The following is a 20,041-nucleotide window of genomic DNA, read 5'->3' on the forward strand; positions in this document are numbered from 1 at the left end:
AAGACTGGCTTCCACAGAGATTCTGAGCCCACACAAATGGGCGGGCGTTCATCTGGTCCGCCGAGATGCTGGAAATGTGGAAGACTTGGGCATTTGCAGAAAGACTGTAAGAACCAGAGCCCCGGAGGTAGAATGCATGCACAACACGGTGGAACTGCAGAAAGTAGGCAGGGAAACTCAGCCCAGCCGAGTCCAGGGGTCGGGGACCGGCAGTAGATAGCTCACGGCCCCATACAGTGTTTACGCGCTTTTGCAGTGGAGAAACAGACGGCATCATTATACCTGTAGAATTCAATGGGCAAGAAATCCACTCTTTGGTAGATACGGGAGCAAATGCAACAATACTAAGTACAAGGGCGTTTGAGAAATTCGAACCAAATCAAAAGCCTGAATTACAGTGGACTGATGTAGACATGACCATGGCAGATGGTGAAACCAAACCAATACAAGGGAAGGGCAAAATGAGCATCAAAATTGGAAATGTCATCCTGCGTCATGACATTTGGATAGCTGACATAGAGCCACAAGCAATAATCGGGATGGATCTGTTAAAGCTTTGCAAATGTACGATTGAACCAAGTCAGAATATGGTTCGGGTTGGAGATGAAATTATTGATGCAGAGCAGCATGACTACCCAACCGTCTACACAGTGCGTTTAACAGAGACAATATGTATTAAGGCAGGAGAAGAGATCGTTGTCCCAGGGAGACTAGATGGGGTACCAACCACATTACCGAATGGTATGATTATGGAGCCGAATGAGAAATTCGTGGAGAAATACCCACTACTAGTGGCTAGAGTACTAATAGGCACAGGCAGAGACACAGTCCCAATAAGGATAGCAAACGTCGCTGAAGAGACACAGACGATATACAAGAACACTAGGGTAGCAACATGTCAGGAAGTAGATGAGGTGCTAGCCAATGACGAGACTACAGAGGAGTCTATCAGAACAAGTATGGACAGCACAGGCGAGAATGTCCCTGAATATCTGAAGGAATTGCTGGAAGCAAGTACAGAAACACTCAATGCTAGTCAACGGGATGCAGTGGCCTCATTACTACACAATTACCAAGACATCTTCTCCACTGGCAAAAACGATATAGGCAGAACTGGAATTGTGAAACACACAATAAACACGGAAAAATCTGAACCTATCCGACAACACGCAAGGCGCCTGCCCATTCACAAGAGGGAGGATGCAAAAGAACAAGTCTCCGCAATGCTAAAGGAAGAAATAATAGAGCCTTCCTCTAGCCCATGGTCGTCGCCAGTGGTGCTCGTCAAAAAGAAAGACGGATCAACTAGATTCTGTGTAGACTATCGCAAACTCAACGACATAACCAAGAAAGACAGCTACCCGCTTCCACGAATAGATGACTCGCTCGATAGACTCGGAGGAACAAAATGGTTCTCGACTTTAGATCTGTCTAGTGGCTATTGGCAAATTGAAATGGATGAGCATGACAAGGAAAAGACCGCATTCGTAACTGAGGGAGGGCTATTTCAATTCAAAGTAATGCCTTTCGGACTCTGCAATGCACCAGCAACGTTCGAACGATTGATGGAGCAAGTGCTGCATGGTCTACAGTGGCAGACATGTTTGGTGTACTTAGACGATATCATAGTGTTCGGACAGACATTTGAACAAGAGCTAGAGCGACTCACAGAGGTATTTCAACGACTGCGTGATGCTCATTTGAAACTATCCCCCTCGAAATGTGTTCTCTTCGGGCACCAAGTCCCATTCCTCGGGCATATCATTTCTGAACATGGCATAGCAACGGACCCAAGCAAGATTACTGCAGTGAATGAGTGGCCGAGACCAAAAACAGTGAAGGAAGTCAGAAGTTTTCTCGGTTTTTGTTCTTACTACCGGCGCTTTGTGAAAGACTTTGCACGCATTGCAAGACCCCTGCACAAGTTAACGGAGAAAGGCGCTCCGTTCAGATGGACGCAAGACTGCGAGCAAGCTTTCGAGACACTCAGACGCGCCCTAACATCGTCACCTATCCTCGCATTCCCACGTGATGATGATCCATTCATCATTGACACAGACGCAAGCAATGACGGAATCGGCGCAGTACTCTCACAAGTACAAGATGGCCAGGAACGTGTTGTAGCTTACTTCAGCCGTGCCTTGAATAAAGCAGAAAGGCAGTATTGTGTGACTAGGAAGGAGTTGTTGGCACTCGTTCAGGGAGTGAAACACTTTCACCCTTACATCTATGGAGCAGAATTCCTGATACGTACTGATCATGGGGCACTGCGGTGGTTGATGGGGTTTAAAAACCCGGAGGGGCAAGTAGCACGATGGCTTGAACTCCTCGGTACTTATAACTTTCGGATCCAGCATAGAGCAGGAAATTCGCATGGAAACGCTGATGGACTTTCACGTAGACCATGCGTGGACTGTAAGCATTGTGAGCAGAAAGAGGCAAAGGACTTTGCTTCGGATGATGAGCAGGAAGCTCATGGGACTAATGTCCGGGTTCACAGTGTGGGGATACAGTCGGGTCAGCCTGAGGACGCTCAGGACAGACCGGATAATTGCTCTGGTATAGGGAGCTGGAGAGTTGGGCATGTGGCCGATGCTCAACGAGAAGACAGGTGTCTTCGGAAGGTTATGGCTTGGAAACAGGCAGATTATCGACCACCGTGGGAAGAAGTGTCACTGGAAGGACCAGAACTCAAAGCATATTGGATGCAATGGGACAGGTTGCATCTGAGGAATGGTCTTCTCTACCGTAGATGGGAGAGCGAAGATGGCAGTCAAATAATCTGGCAGCTTGTTGTACCTGAAAATCTAAAGGCAGAAGCATTAAAACAGCTCCACGATCACAGAATGACAGGTCATACTGGAATCACACGAACAGGGCAGAGAGTGAAAGAGAGATTTTACTGGTACGGTTACCGGAGAGATGTGGAGGAGTGGTGTAACTCATGCCAAATCTGCGGAGGAGCAAAGAAGGTATCTCAACGCAGACAAGCCAAAATGAGACAGTACAATGTCGGAAAGCCAATGGAGAGAATAGCTATTGACATCATGGGACCACTTCCCACGTCAAGGAACGGGAACAAATACATTATGGTGGTAGCTGACTACTTCACAAAGTGGACAGAAGCTTTCCCAATCCCCAATCAAACAGCAGAGACGGTAGCAAAAGTGCTGGTAGAAGAGTTTGTCTGTAGGTTTGGTATACCAGTTGAAATCCACACCGACCAGGGAAGAAATTTCGAGTCAAACCTCTTCAAAGAAGTTTGTCGACTGCTGGATATAGACAAGACACGCACCACACCCTTTCATCCTCAATCAGATGGGATGGTCGAGCGATTTAACAGGACACTCCAGGCAATGCTCTCAAAAGTCGTAGCGCCTGACCAAAGAGACTGGGACGAATGGCTCCCATACGTGATGATGGCCTACCGGACATCAATTCATGACACTACTAAATTTTCACCATGTGAAATGATGCTGGGAAGAAGTGTGAAACTCCCAATTGATGTTCTACTACCCAATACAAGCACAGATACTGAAGAAGAAACCAACTATGCATACACGCTGGGAACGAAAATGAGGAAAGTACACGACCTGGCGAGAGAAAACATACGAGGGAGCAGCACTCGCCAGAAAGCAACGTACGACAGAAGGGCGGTATCCAATCCATTGAAAAGGGGTGATGCAGTTTGGCTAATCAATACAGCAACAAAGAAGGGACTTTCCCCAAAATTGAGACAAAATTGGCTTGGTCCGTATAAAGTGCTCGACAAGTTGAGCGATGTAACCTATCGAGTAAAGAAGGAACCAGCAGGGAAGCCAAAAATTGTACATCGAGACAGGCTGCGACTTTTCAGAGAAAGAATACCGGCAAAAGTGGCAAGAAAACAAACACCCGAGACACAGATTCCTACCAACGAAGACGAATATCGACTATTTCTCCGCCCGAGAAGGAAACCAAAGCGGTACGGGTCTGATGGAGTAGACTAATGTGCGAGTGGCAGTGATCGTCCTCCGTCGTTAATACGTAGTGGTATTATGTCCAAATTCGGATGAGGAGTGGTAGCACCTTTCACTGTGTGTGGTTGAACATACAGACACTGGTCCACACTCATCCAACCCAAATTGTAACCTGATTTATTTTGGCAAATTTTGGTTTGAATAAGAATGAACAGAAAAAGAGAGAAAAAAATAATAACATTTTGGATTGTTTTATAAAACGAAGCTAGCCCCACGTCTTGGCTAGCTGCTGAGAACCAACGACACAAACCTGGGAAATGCAGCAGAGGATGATCAACGACACACACACTGGTTTTGTAGCTGAGGAAGATCAACGACACAAACTCCGGTGACTACCATGCCCTTTGAAGAAGAAGAATCCATGAAGAAATTTAGGATGTTAAATAATGCATGTAATGAGACATAGAAGAAATTGAAGTTCTCGAAGAAGATGAAGAATGGAAGAAGAGAAGAAGACGAAGAAAGTATAGACATAAGTCTAACTGTCGAATTGGATTGTTTTGAACTTGTAAGCCCGAATCATGGAGGTCCCAAAACTATGCTGTTTGGAAAAGTTTGATTTTGTTCCCGGTTTATATCAATGAGAAATTGGTAGGAGAAGCAAATTACAGGAAAACCCAACTATGTCCTAACATTTCGGCCTGGGAATGGGGAGAAATGCCCCACCAAAATTCAAACTCCATGATTCAGGATGTATATATGTACACTTTGTAAATACATTTCCAAGTTTGTAATCTGCAAGCTCTGTTGACACCCAAAAGCTCATAGGGGAAGTACGAGATAATAGTGGGAATATAACTTGATATGATTTTTAATATAGTTGATAATGGAGAGAGTAATGACAAAATATTCCACACCAACCTCCAGGAGTAGGTTTCATTTTAAGGAGGGGGTAGTGTGGCGAAAATGCGATAGAGCACCTTTAAAATATGCGGCTCATGCCCTTAATTTCTGAACATGTGTAAAAATCCCATAGAGTTTGCCCCCGTGCATTTCCAATGGAGAAATTGTATAGAAGGTTTTGGAACACCCTATAGTTTTGTGATACACCCTGTACAGAAACCAAGGTTAATGATGTCCAAAGTAGGGAAAAAGGCCAGAAGCCCTAGGGAAAAAGGCCCAGATAATATTAAGCCATAGAAGCAGGGTTGTATAGTACCCCAATACATTTTGATATATGATGGGTTAATAAGACAGGATTGGTCACGTGACCCTGGCTCGAGAGGGTATAAATACCGCGAGCTCACTGCACAACTTTTCAGTTGGGTTGGGGGGTAAGTGCGGGTCCACAGCACTCTCTCTCTGTTCAGGAATAACTATAAAATTAATAGGGAACCACTAGGCCAGTGTAACAGAGCTTAGCAGAGAGAAAACCATCGGTTGTAACAGCAGGAACTACAATATAGCAATGCTGCACTGAACCGTATTTCGGACTGTCGTTTCCACACCAGCCTCCTTCTTGCAACTGGTAGTCTGTAATACTAGACCCTGTGAATGGGTTGCTGTATGGTTGATTGGGAGAATGATATGCCTGGGTTTCTAATGCGCCTAGTGAGTCCGAATGCACGTATATAGACGTGGTGTATGAGATACATGTAGGCTGCATACAGTATGAGAGCTATATGAATAAGGTGCTGATGTGCTGCTACACATAGTACACATTATACCTGTAAACACAAGAATTAAGGCTCTTGGACCGCTCCCCGGCTACGCTACATATCACTCGAGTAACTTGATACACATGACTATTATAGCAAAAGTAGCAGAATGCTAATAGAAAAACAAAATAAATGACGTTCACAAGATGGCAAACATATTTGAGTGAAAATGTGTTATTCCTGCAAGTGCCACCCATCGGCAAAGATTTGGAGATCAATTTAAAAAACAAACAAACATAGATATAAACAATATCTAATACAAAGCAAAATCTCCATAATACCTCGTTTGGAAACAAACAAGAAAGGTAGACCAATGCTGCTCACAGAGATATGTGCGTGACGTGATGAACTCTACACACACACACACAAAAGAGAAAATCCTGTGGTCTAGTGCACGACGTCGAACTCTAAAAGTGACTTAATTCTCATGATGAAATGATGCAGTGTGCTGCCAATGAAGACGTTTGGCATGCTATTGCTATTACCGTTTTAAAGGCGGATACACAGTGGAGAACATAATATACAGTAAATAGATAAACCTTTTCAAACCTTCCAGCTGCAATCCCAGATAGACATTCCCATTCTCTTTTTAATCATTTAACAGTTAAAACATACAAAATCTTTGAAAGACCCTAATAAAAGTTTTTATAGGCTTGAATTCAGATTAATGATAACTTTATGGAAAAGTTCGGTTCGGTTCGGTGTTATTTCGATAATCTTTCTTCTGGTAATAGCAATGGATACATGATAGGGGCTCATACACAAACATACTGGAATTGCCCATTTTAATAGGAAGTAATCAATGTTACTAGCAGAACTGTAGCTAAGTATCAACCTGCACATCATGCTCATATGAAAGTAAAAACAAAATACAGAAGACCGCCACAATAAATTATTAGTTTGCAGGGGAGCTCGATTTAGATGAAAGAGGGAGGATTCTTTTGAATAAAAAAAAAAAATCTACAGATATAAATCAATATAGAATTATACATCTTTCAGACACCTTCCCCCGAGCGTGAAAAATAAAACAAAATCAAATAACCCATCACACAATGAGACGCCCCGTCACTCTTAAGATAAGTTGCGTGGACAAGTCCTTTATTATAAGAAGGGGGGGGGATTGTGCTAGAGTGGACGTGGCATACGCCCAAATGTGTGACGTCTCAACAAATTGTCAACAGTGATGCCCGTCGCGGCAACCCAGAGATGTCAGAGGTTAATCAAACGAGTGTCGGCCAATCTTCTCGTGGCAGGATGCGACATCTTGATTCCATCATATTTCCCCCCTCCTCTCATCATCTTCCAACCCCACCCTCCTCTGCCGTACCCCTCCTTCTTCCTCCTCCCCCTCCCCCTTTCCCGTCTGCAGACTGGTATGGATTGCGACCACATCGCACTGCGATCAAACTCCTTCCAAAAATAGTCCCAGGGAGTGTTTGTGTCTCGGAGATGAAGGCATCTCCTAGATGCACAATTTAAAAGCGAAATCTAGTTCTAAATGGGTATACAGTTCGGTGATAGCATTTACACAACAGGCTGGAAGAAACTGATTCTTGACTGCTTGAATAGGTAATGCACCCACATATCACGCACAAGCGACATTGTATCATATTTTGCTTGATAATGGAGAAAAAGACTGGCAACATGCACCTATCTCTGTCTGACACCACCTCTCGTAATACCACAGCTAGCCGAATGAAGTCTTTAATCTTCACCTTACGTCATGAATTAGACAGTACGTACACAAAACTGCACTGACCACCATCTTACACCAAGAGAAAAATTCATCAAGATTTAACAGATCGAAGCAAAGTGAAATGAAGTATTCAATTTCTACAGACTTACCTGGGAGTTTGGTGCTTGGTAGTGAAGGCGTATCTGGTGGAGTTATTGCCGCGGCAGGCAATCCCTGTTATGACAAATGTATATCCAAAAGAAGCCAAGTGGGACGCGGAGCGGTCCGCCAAACGCAAGGCGGACGATGGGTGATGATGTTGATGATGATGATGCGCGGTGCATGCATGCAGAGAGCGGAGATGGGTTTCTCACTCCTGAGCTATTCCATGAGATCGACTGGAGACAGGTGCTGCGGGGAAAAAAGCGCGCAGCACTCGAGTGCCAAGACGACCGTTCTCTTCTCTCCCCCTCTCTGTCGATCACTCTCCACTCTTTACTCCTCCTCCTCCTCCACTGTTTCTGCCTATCTGTCTTTCTGCTCCCTCCTCCCTTAGTCTCTTGCTATTATTCTCCTTATAGCATCAACGCGGTTTGCCAGGGGCATTTAAAGTTTGTGTGCGGCGGGGTCGCCTGTGAAGATCCGAGTTCTCGACCAAAAGGCCTGACGAAGATGAATCAAAGATACTCAAGGCCTTGAGACGAAAGAAAAAAAGAAAGAAGAGAAAGGATTCAGAGAGCTGATAGTCCGATACTCTCTTGATGGCGCTCCGAACTCTGACTGGCTCTAGTGAGGGAGGAGTCACGGGCTCCCGGCCCCCTGATCAGCTTTCTCTTTTCGCCACTCGCGGGTATCGCTCAAACACGCGTCTTACGCTGAGATGCCTAGGTGCGTGGCCTTACATTCAACACGCTTACATACTGCCGTGAGAGTCACACCAACAACTATTTCACTGCCCCTGCCCCTACCCCTCCCCCTCCCTAGGTCCATAGAATACATTTTGATTGCATGCCCTTCGTCATAGACTCACGTACGGCTGAAACGAGCTTCATCTTTCGACCCCTCCCTATAAAAACATTGCTTACACCTCTACTTACAACTCACATAGTAGGAAAATCCAGGCATAAATCCTTTAATGTTCCCAGATGATCGTATTACGGACTATTAAGTCGAGTGGTTACACCATTACCTGTGCAATCAGACGATGCAAGAGAGAGTTCCATTTCAGTATTGTCAAGTTCAAGCGTATCAACTTTCAAAGATCGAGAAGACGATAATCGCACGTAGCGTATCACGTTCTCTAGTAATACAGAACATGACGTCGTTTTGTTTTGTTTTCTTTCTTTCCTTTCTTTTTAAAGGATAAGCTGTTAAATATGTGGTAGCGATCTCCAAACATGTAGGGCCTTGATGATTTTAATAGCAAAATAGTCACCGGGAATTCTGACCCGCAGAAGGGGAGATAACGTTGATTTCTGGGGATAAATGGTCAACATGGAAACTGCTATAAGAGATCTATCGATATCATTAAAGAGAAGTTGGAAGCATATTGACATACTTAATCAAATTTAAAATGGAAGGTTTCTTCAAACACAATATCACTGCATGATTTCATTACAATGATTTAGATATGCGGGCAGTAAGCATCTAGAAATATGAAAACGATAGTTGAAAGTACTCGTGCTCTGTTGACTTGACTTTGTTTAGGTCTGTTTTACGTAACAAATACAAAAATATATACTTAAACCATACGAGGGTATACCAGTTAGTGCCTTGGAACTAGACTGCTAGGCCAATACTGATCTGACGTAATGTAGGCCTGGTTACATTCTACGAGGACAAAGTCTGCAAAGATCTTAATCATAAAAGCTTTTAGGTTCAAGCATTAGGTCGCTACAGCGGATGTAGGAAGACAGCATATTTATTATAACTGGACAGAAATCATGGGATATTCACACGTCGTCCCTGCGGCTGTCAAAACTTTTGGCTTGAATCGTGTCAAGTAATGAGAGCTTTGTAAGCCAGAAAAGGCGGAAAGGGGTTAGGGAGGATCAAACTTCCACTCTGATGTCGGCTTGTGTTTCTTTTACCAACTGGGGTGCTACTCTCTCCAATCTTAATCTCAATGTTCACGATTTCGAAAGTGACACGCGTAGGCGAAGTATTGCATTTTTCGCCATTTATAAAGTCCGTATGTATTCTTGATACTTACGAAGCTTTTTTCTCCCCTATTTTTGCGTCATATTTTCACTAGCCTGCATGTTGCTAAGGGCTATAACACCTGTCCTACTGTTTCGTTTTTCAACAAACAAACAAGCAAACACATTTTTGTTGCGATTGTAAGTCAGATATTACCGTAGAATGGAGAGGTGTTTAAAGTGATGGTCCAAGGACTGAGATGCTGATGTAAGTATGTTTTCCGTGCACAGCATATTTTATTTTTTCACCTGAGAATGGAAGTATCTCTTTATTCTTTAGAAAATTGTTCATGCGATTTGGACAATGCACAAGCAAGTAAGCAAGCACACACACACACATACACACACACACACACACACACACACACACGCACGCACGCACACACGCACACACGCACCCACATACACACACACGCAAGAAACACTTATATTTAATGAGAATGAAGTTATGGTTAACACGATGTCTGTACGTGCTTGACATACTTCTGTCGCGTTGTTTGCTTCCAAAGCTCGGAGTTGATGACATCACCACTCAGCTATCTTTTTGCATGCACTTGGTTGTGACAAATACCAATTTTAGGTGGAAACAGAAATTTTACTGGAGTTCCAATACTTTCTCATTTTTAAAGTTTAATTTCAGTGAAATTTCCGCCATTTTGTTCTTCTGATGTCTCTCCATCTATCATAGTCAAATTGAAACCAGTGTATGGGATTGTATTTTAATTGCTTTCTCTGATGACCTAAACAGCATAACACAGGGGGCACAGAGCGTGCATGAGCTCAGCTTGAAATATTGATGCTCCTCAGCGCGGAGACATATCCTCGTCGTTGCTACGGACCGGAGCACAACAAACTATATGTCTCACCCTGACAACATAATTCAAATAGTTCCCCGGCCCACCTCCTCCCCATCACGCCTGAAGTTTGAGAATGCGAGTGATTTGGTCGTGACTCATTTGCAAGCACTGAAAATAGTCCCAGTTGTTGATGGGTAATCGTATTATCATGAGTTTCAGTGACAGCAATCGTACCTGATCTATCAAGATTACATCGAAAGCAGTTTGATGAATGTGGCAAGCGAACAAAACTAAAAAACTCATGGGGGAACATGGGTAAGTCAAGAGATCACGAATTAATTAAAGCATGAGAACCTGCGTCCTCGCTACTGTACAAATGTCTATCCATAAACGACGACATTACAAATCATATAGAAAATTGACGGACAAACGAGGGATTAACGTGGTTGCCCGTTAAATATAGATAAAGGACAGGGCTAAATTCCTTAAGTATCACTTCTCACATAAGCAGATGTGGAGACAAGGACAGAACTAGAGATAGGAGATGAGCAAGAAAGCTGGTGGGTGCTAGCTGTGCGCCATTGTTTGATCACCGATCCATGGGGGCATGGCATGACAGCCGAGGAGTGACCTCCATAACGCCATCATCAGGGCGCTGGCCGTCAGCAGTGACCATCTCATGACGTCACGTTTCGGCGCCATTCCGCATGAAAGACGCCATGTTGTTTCTTTGGCCCTAGCAGCGACTAAAGTCTCGGTAAAAAGCATTCAACAACTTCGGTTTAAATAAAAACATCTTCTGCCAGATGGGACTTTCAGTTCTCAGTTACTCTCCTCCATGAGCGCTAAAGGAAACAATTTATGACTAACATTGCATATAAGGAAACTTAGCTGCGGGATCATTACATTGATTTCCTTCTGCAGTCTTAGAGATTTGTCCCGATCAAGAATCCTCAGATTTTGCTACTTCTAAGCCGACACTTATAGTTTACAGAAACAAGGCAATTATCAAAAGCACATGAAGTGAATATTATTGTCAATTTATCACGTAGGAAGAGTGATAAGAAATGTTAAGTGACCAATCAAGTGATGCTGATGATTGAGTGACAGAGAAGTGACACAACCCCTCTTTCAGTACTCTAAGTTTGGACACACAATGATGAAATCATTCGTCGCACATGGGTATCGTATCAACAAGGACATTACAATTTGTATAATGAGGTGATCATTATATTTGTCACTGGAAAAGCCCATAAAGACTTGAATTATAACTGCCGACAAACTAAATAATCCAATGTATGATTAAACCCCAACTTTGGCTGCCAAAGGACGTATGGAGAGATTTCTCACAGTAGGCATGTGGAAATGCAAAAATGTATATTTTCATCAGTTCATCCTGTGAGGTTTTAGGTCAAATCAAACGCTATCCTAAAGGTTAAGTGCGGGGAATTATAAAAGCACATTGAAGCATTTACTTTGAGTTTACAATAAGCGTACCTAAAAAAATCTTAAGAAATCTTAACTGTAGTAGTATATAGCTCTAAATTCGCCAGTTAGCCGACGTCCCGAGAAAACATCTGCCACAGTCTCGAATTTATTTGGATGGATTTGAGGTGTGGCGGTGGTCGACATAGTTTGACTAGCCGACATCGGACACCGGACGGGTGACGAACGGATCGGATGTCGGCTGTCGGTACAGCTTATCACAAAGAAGACATGATACAGTAATATGACGGGAGATTTGCCGTCGAGAGAGTGTATATCTCTATATCCGCCGCTGTCTGACGTAAAGGGAACTAAAGAGAGGGGAAAACAACAACAACAACAACAGAGAGAACGGAGTGATAAACTCCATGTCCATGACATGAAAGTATTTGGCAGTGATTCGGTTGCAAGCTTTTCATCAGGTTTCGACCAGAGTGCATCTTGTTCATGGCCACCCTGTCAACTAAATGGAGTGAATCAAAATGGATTAAAGTTAGTGCTGATGCCCTGCCATTGCTAACATAAATCTTTATTGTTTATCTTTGGTGGATCTAATTTCAATGTTGAAATTATATACTTATGGGAACATTCGCTAGAAAAGCAATATGATTCTTATGACCTTCTCGGTAAAGAAAAATAAAATCTCCAGAGCTATTTTGCAGCTTTGAAGAAGTAGATAGAAATAGGGAATAGTGAGATAAGGAATGATGTTCACCTACATAGCAACACTTTTCGAAATGAGAGCAATTTCTATATTTACTGTGTAATGTTCGATTCTATTAGATTCACTATCACGTTAATCAGAGCCAAAGTCGTTGATTTCTTTCGTTCATTGTTTTCCAACTAGTGCTCATGTTCCTATGCACAAAGGAGGTTGATACATTCCATGGAGTAACACTGGGATCGTGTTTGAATGTTACCTGAAAATAAAGGGACATCCACAATATATTTATTCATCAAAACTTTGACTGCGAAGGATTCAACATCTACCCCGGATATGACGTGAGAAAGGTAGATCGGTGATCAGTCCTGATAGTCATATAAACCACTCTCTCCCTCTACCCCCCCCCCCCCCCCCCCCCATGCCCATGGTGACAGTGTCGAGTATGCATATCCCACTAATGGATGCCGAAACACAAGGCGTAAATCGACCCTGGCCTTGGTCATACCAGCTCGAATACCCCTTTTACATCAATCTGCATCCATCCGCACAGTGACATTACTCCATGTCTATGATACTATCAGTAATGTATTACTTCCTGATTGCATATTTCATTCGCCACACATTCATACCTATGGTATGCCGAAGTGAATCATACGTCTACCTAACTTTATGTATGTTTTTAGAAGGTCGAGACTTTGCTTCCAGATCCACTTGATTGTACTTTATATTCTGACCCAATATAGTTTACGTGACTATCATGTTGAGGTCTTTCTTGCAAGTACTTATGGTTTTATATGTCGATAATGTCGCCATTGATTTCAGGAGTTGAGGTACGGTTGTAGTACACTTTTCGTATTTCCATAATATTCTTCTGACTAAACAAATTTCTATCACTGTTGAAATTAATACCTTGCTGCCTTTCCGTTTAGGGTTATATCATTTTTGCTTCCGTTTTCGCCGAACTCAGTGTATAGTGGAGAACGGAACATGCTTGTCTGTGTGTGTGTGTGTGTGTGTATGTGTATCATATATTAATATATTCTATATATATATAAATATATATGTGTGTGTGTGTGTGTTTGTGTGTTGTGTATGTGTGTGTGTTTTTCTCTTTAGGATTACAGTCATCACTGCTTAATCGATAAGACTTGTAAGTTGAGTCCTCTGTCCCGATTAAGCGATGTCAGAAATTGAGTAACCTGTACAGGCGAACTTCGGTTTAATATTACATCATAGTTTAAACACACTTCAATGTCATTAACAAGCCTGACTGCATGATTGATTACTCCTTCTAGTATTTGATGGCGATGAGTGATAAGGGGATCAATATACTTGTCCTCGGAAGCAAAGCCGTGATAACCGTGTACGTATGCAAACATAAGAACGGTGACATCTGTGTGTGAGTGTGTGTATGTGTGTGGTTGTTTGTGTTCTCACTTGCATATACAGTACCTTGGTTTTCTTCCTCTCACTTAGCTTTCTTTCTCCCGTACCCCATTTCCTAGTTTTAGTTGTTTTTTTAACTTTCTTGTCTTCCTCTTCTTTTCTTTATTTTCATTGATACCCTCCTTTCCACCTCATCTTGAGTGCCTTCGTCTTCTTCATCTCCATCCTACCCCTTTACTCCATCCAACCCGGTGGTCATCCTTCCCCTCTGCATTTGATAAATAATCGCCAACCGGCCATGCATGCCGCGTATTTCGTTCCAGGAAGCTACCCACCATTGGTACCGCCGAGGTGTTGAGTTACACGGATGCGATGACGGCTCGCGGTGGGCGTCGGTCAGAGCCCAACCTACCCTCACCCGCCATCAGAATAGAACCGCAATGACGACAGAATGTCTGACCATGCTCTCTCTTGATCGATTCCACAATCCGTGATCACAATGATGTCACTTGGGACGCCATCAACATTTTTTTTTTCATTGTGGACTTGTAAGCGTCTTCTGCTTTTCTGTTGTTACGATATTCCTCAGTTTGTCGCAGTGCTATTTTGACATCTTTTGAAAAAAAGCAGCAACGTCAGGAAAACCAAAATTCTTCACGCCTTATAAATCACAAAGTGGCGCCCAAATGAGTGCCTATGAGTATCCACTTGTCCATGTCTTCTTTATCATTTCATTTTCACTTACACAAAATTTCTTCTGAGTTCCACTATTTTGATGTACATTCAGACACACATTCTTACACTTACACAATAAATGGACAGATGGATAGCTAAATAGATTTAGAAATATAGGCAGGCAATGTTCTTACAAAAATTAAATCATTCGAGCGGAAAACACATTGGATAGCGACGTAGTGAGTGTGTCCGCGCACACCCTTCCCCCCCCCCCCACCACACACACACAGACTTACACAATGTACGTGATATCACACACTGTTGTACACACACATAGAAAGTCGTTCACCTATTGACGCTTCAAACACTAAGATATGACCTTCTGTGAAAATGCGACTGGAAGCTAGGCTAGTCTAAATATTTAGTAGTTGCCTGACCTGGGGAAATTAACGGCGAGAGGCACGTGCGCCATGGGATATCCGCCAATGAACATGCGCACAACAATGTCGCAATTTCGTAGTCTTTGTTCATGAGATGGTATTACTCAGCGAAAGACATTAAAATGAAACTGATGACAGCATCATCGACAGCATTTTACAAACATTGCACGACACCGATTTACGGATTTGATCATTTATTTTCTCCTAGTGAAGCACGGTCTTCCTCATCACAGCTTATCTGTGTGCTTTTTGTTTAAGCCTGGGAAATTGTTATGAATGCACCTTGCACCCCTAAGCTTTTTTTAGTGATTGAATTGCTATAAATTTGCAACTTACTTTTTGTCGAGATATTGATGTTCAATATATTGACCTCCAGTCGAAATTCCATAAGGGGTGTTTTGGAGGGAAAACTACCAAGTACCAAGTATATTTGACACATTTTTAATTTGCGTTGTGAAGGTTCAGAACAGTGTTGTCACATTACAATACAACAGACCCCCCATCTTTTTATTTAGGTTAACAATACTTATAACGCCAAAAGGCTAATCATGATAACACAGGAATTCGAGCTTTTCTGTTTCTCAACTAAATTTTTCATGCCTGTTGTACCAACTGACTAAGTTCTTGATATCATTTTTTTTTTCAAATCTAAAAAAAATAGAAATAATTGGAGGAAAAAATGATAGGAGTTAGAGTAAAATAAGAATTGTATATGCCATGAAATATGACTTATAACAGTTATTGGGCACACTGGAGATTGAAGGTTTACAGTGCTATGTGAGGTACAAAGGACATGTCTTTTATGATGCACATACAAGTCATCATATGCGATGCACACGCACACGCCACACGCACACGCCACAACAGCTACTCTCACTGAACTCGATCTAGCACAGAAACGGGTCCGACGTTTTTCGTAAACTGCAATCTTCCTACCAATGGATCTTGTTCCAGTACAGCTGTCATGTCTGGACAGCCAGCTTGGTACGCTATTCTTCCTCATCTTCAGACTTTTCCTGAACGGAAACTGAGAGGTGAAGGTCTCATTCGCTTTACTGTTGGTGTACTTTATTACGCGTCCTCAGTAATGTCTTCTCTGTTTATTTAAAAAAAAAAAAAAAAAACTTCTAAAAACAGTTGTTATAAATTCATAAGTTACTGAGGACCGGCAAAAATAGGTTTCACTTTATTTTCTTTGTCCATGTACTGTATATTCACAGTGTCCCTTCTAACTTGTCTAATGCTGATGTGAAGCTAGTCCCAAGAGTCTACTCAAAAGTCAATCTTCCCTCTGCTCTTTTCAAACGGTGATGTAGAAAGTGATACTTAATGATTATGTTCCTTCCCTGTAGCTTTATCTGGTTAATGAATAATGCCCTTCATCTTCTCTTTCAAAAACAAAAACAAAACAAAACAAAATTTGTAAAAACAATCATGTAATTTCGTAATTTCCACTTCAAATTTCGTAATGCTTTAAAAAAAAACCCATCGTTGTTATGGATGCACCACACACACATGACTTTCTCATAACATGTAGGACAGGTATCAATATGAAGTCTGCATCGGAAGACTGGTTACCCATTCTCTGTCCCAGTTCCAGGGGCTAGATCATCATGAACATTCGAAGTGCCTCTGTTGATAACAACATCCCGTTGCTAGTGGCTGGCAGAGGGCTCGTCGCAGGGAGGGGCTAAAGATATGAGTCAGGATGGCGTACATGCTATTATGGTTGCAAGGGTGGCATTGGATGGCGGGATGTGGGGGGGGGGGGGGGAGAGCTGCTATGTATACTTGCCTTGATTTTCTCTCCTATAATGTTACATGGAAAGCCTACTCGGAAATGAGAGGAAAGCAACGTCTCGCGCATGTGTCTTTTCATCGGATTGTAGGCCTATATATAACTCTTGGCTTGACGGATGTCGCGTCGTTCCCTGTGTCAAAAGCGAGCTTTAGATCTGCGACGCGAACCGTGAGATGACGCTATTAGGAAAACAAAAATAATGTTCTGCACATGCTCGATCGTGCATATGCAGACATTCTGTTACCAGTGTCCAACCCGGGAGGAGCGTCGTCTTTAGCGTTCGCGTCGCAGATCTAAAGCTCTCTGATAGTGAACTTCATAGATCTGCGACGCTAGTACAACAACACGGTTTTTTTTTTTTTTTTTTGGGGGGGGGGGGAGCAGGGGAGGGGTGTAGTTCTGCACATACGCCAAACAGCTGTTCCCATTGTCCAACCCTGGAGGAGGCACTTCACAAACATTAGTGTCGCAGATATAGAGCAAGATGAGAGACGGAATTCTTCACACAGTCTCCATGGTATTTGTAGATTCATCACATTTCGCAAGATTCGTACTTTTTCCATCTGCCAGGTTTTGTTTTTGATTCTGTAAAACTTGTACGATGGGGAATAAAAACGCCATTGCAGCTGTAAATATGTACGTAGTATAAAAGATGGCAACTTTTTGTGGTAAATATGCCATGGGGTTACAGGAAACTATCTATAACTTTTTTTACATTTGACATTTTTACCTCTTATATTTCTGCCGGGAACCGAATATACAACGTATATTGTCTACATTATACCTTCATAAATCAACTTATTAAGAGGTGCTCCGTTTGTGCTCCTCATTTCCGTTTTTTATTTTTTTACATAAATAAAAAAAAACATTCCATTTCACTGACACGCTTCAAAAAGTACAGTGTATATCAATTCATTAGGCTGTTTAATGATTTTAATGGGCATTGTCATGTAGACAATAGGTATCATTCTAATAAATGAAAGCAGTGATCATTGGTCCCTCCTTACCCAGATAAACATAACCCACACCTACACACCCACACACACACACATATTCCCATGATAAAATACACTGTACTAAATTTGCTAAACAGGAGATAAACTAATTCGTTTCACCTGCTACTAATACCAATTTTAAATGTTCGCTTATTGCTAAAATAATCATGGTATCTGTATATGACTAGACGGAGCGACTGGTTGGCCGTTTTCGTGTGTCTGGTATTTGTTAGAGAGTGCCAGTGCTCGTGCGTCTGTGTGCTATAGCTAGTTTGTGCGTTTGTGTTTATGTGTGTGCATTGGTGGCTGTGTCAAACTTGTGGTGGATTGAAACAAGACCGCAGTCACGTCATTCCTTTAAGTGTTATGACACTGGAGTTAATGGCTTTCCGAGCAATGCAACTGGAGAAACACATCTGTCATGGCGGATTCGTCGCTGCGATGTCGGCGTCTATGTTTGTGTAAGCGGTGTGTTTACGGCGTCGCCAGGGCACCGTGCATCGGCCCGTCTCGACAACTCTGGTCGTCGTATGTAGGAGGTCGGCTAGTCTCTTGTCCCCGTGGCTGTACATTGCGTCATCTTCAATGTCGATATCAAAATCAACAGACTACGATGTCATCCCGTGCTAGATGGGTCTATGTGGGGCTGTCACATGTGATTTCAGTTCATGTACCAAGGAGAATCTCATGGGCTAAAATCGTCAAACTTGTTTTTGTTTTTTAGTTTATTATCATTTAAGTGGACCCTAGGGTTAAACGCCAGTCCATGTAACCGCGGAGGCAGTTTTATGGACCCCATAAAGGCTGACGCAAGACTATGAATCGTGAAGGAGGAGAAGTTCTGCGATTACATATATAATATGTTAAAGTAATTATGGCTGTCTGATTGGCCTATCTATGTACACGGCGCAATGGTGTTCAGGTTTCATGAACTCTGTACGGTATGTAACAATGCGATCATTCGCGTCTCCATCATGCATGCAGTATTCAGTTATGCACTGCGCAAAAACAAGTGAAACAGAAATGTGGGAGAGAAAATAAATGACTAAATTATTAGGAAAAGTTAGGTTAGACCACCCATAACACCATATATGGGTATATCTGCAACTTCAAAGTTAAGACAAAGCCTCGCATGTCATAGGCAGTATCGATTCAGTTAAAAAGCAAGGAGGGGAATAATATCTGTCTTACCTCTATGGATGAAAGCACCTCCCTGATAAAAGATAGGCCGGGAGGGGAAGATGCAAGTTTGGTTAAAATCAGCCACCAGAATGGAGCTAAATTTATATAACATTCTGTCATGTATCAACCGCCTGTTTCGCACCTGTTTCAGTCCCTGTCCATGGGTAGCAACCTGTCATAACAACTCGTCTCGTAAAGCAAACATTCTGGAAAATACGGCTGAGTGATGGTGACTTTGTGCCCTTGTCAGAGACGTGTTTTGTCATTTCATTGCGATCATGAAATTCATGACTACATTCGTCTCAGAATGCATGAAAAAAATGTCAAAAATCACAATTGTGATATAGCTACCATCAGCACTCCTATCACATAACGTAAAAAAGCAATACTCATCTGTATGTCTGTATCGCATTTTGCCTATCTATATACAATCGGTCACGAATCCAAGCGTCTTTTACGTGGGCTTCTTTTTTCCAATAATACAATTATTTTGAATAAATAGTTTCATTTCGTGTATATTTATGTGTTGTAAAACATTGCTCGTCTGCTTTCCCTGATATAGTTTCGAAAACAAAAATGTGATATTGGAAGAAAATTTTGAATTGACTTGACTTGAAAAAAAAAATCACAGGCAAACTCGTAATGTGATACGTTATATTCGTGTATACCGCGTTGCTTACAAAAGGAGAAACACTTTTCCAAAACAATACCAAAAAAATAGTAAGTGTACATTTTGAAGACATGTCGCTGCAAACTAAATTGACCTTGTTCTTCCGTATGTTTCTAATGGTACAATCCATATTATAGCTTCAGTACACGCAAAATGTTCGTATCGAGAGCTCTCGTCGAAGTGAAAAGGGATTTACTTTTACACACACATCATCGTGACATACGAGACTCCGGGACGAGAGTGTACACATGGGCGTCACACTTCAGTGTAAAACCTCATCTTATACGGTACATTTTGCTGATCCATATATAGTAGAACTGGTGGGGTACTTTGGAAGCAGTCTCCTGCCGCAGAGGAAACTGAAGAAGTCCGACATTTGGATAGAATATGTCTGCC

General features: G+C 42.3%; 1 protein-coding gene across 2 annotated transcripts in view; it reads right to left on the minus strand.

Moving 5' to 3' along the window:
* LOC139730688 (uncharacterized) overlaps nt 1-19,056 on the minus strand; it is a 144,525-nt gene extending 125,469 nt beyond the window's left edge. Inside the window, exon 1 of one of the 2 annotated variants that reach the window (XM_071641549.1) lies at nt 18,985-19,056. The gene's annotated coding sequence lies outside the window, so the exon portion shown is untranslated. Of the gene's footprint in view, nt 1-7,522; nt 8,146-18,984 lie in introns of those variants that run through there. The other variant, XM_071641547.1, reaches the window with a different exon arrangement.
* Nucleotides 19,057-20,041: the final 985 nt, after the last annotated feature.

The sequence above is a fragment of the Diadema antillarum genome, unplaced genomic scaffold (genome assembly GCF_040938485.1).
Source record: "Diadema antillarum isolate AM-2024a unplaced genomic scaffold, OU_Dant_1.0 seq00000326_RagTag, whole genome shotgun sequence".
In the NCBI taxonomy this organism is placed as follows: Eukaryota; Metazoa; Echinodermata; class Echinoidea; order Diadematoida; family Diadematidae; genus Diadema; species Diadema antillarum.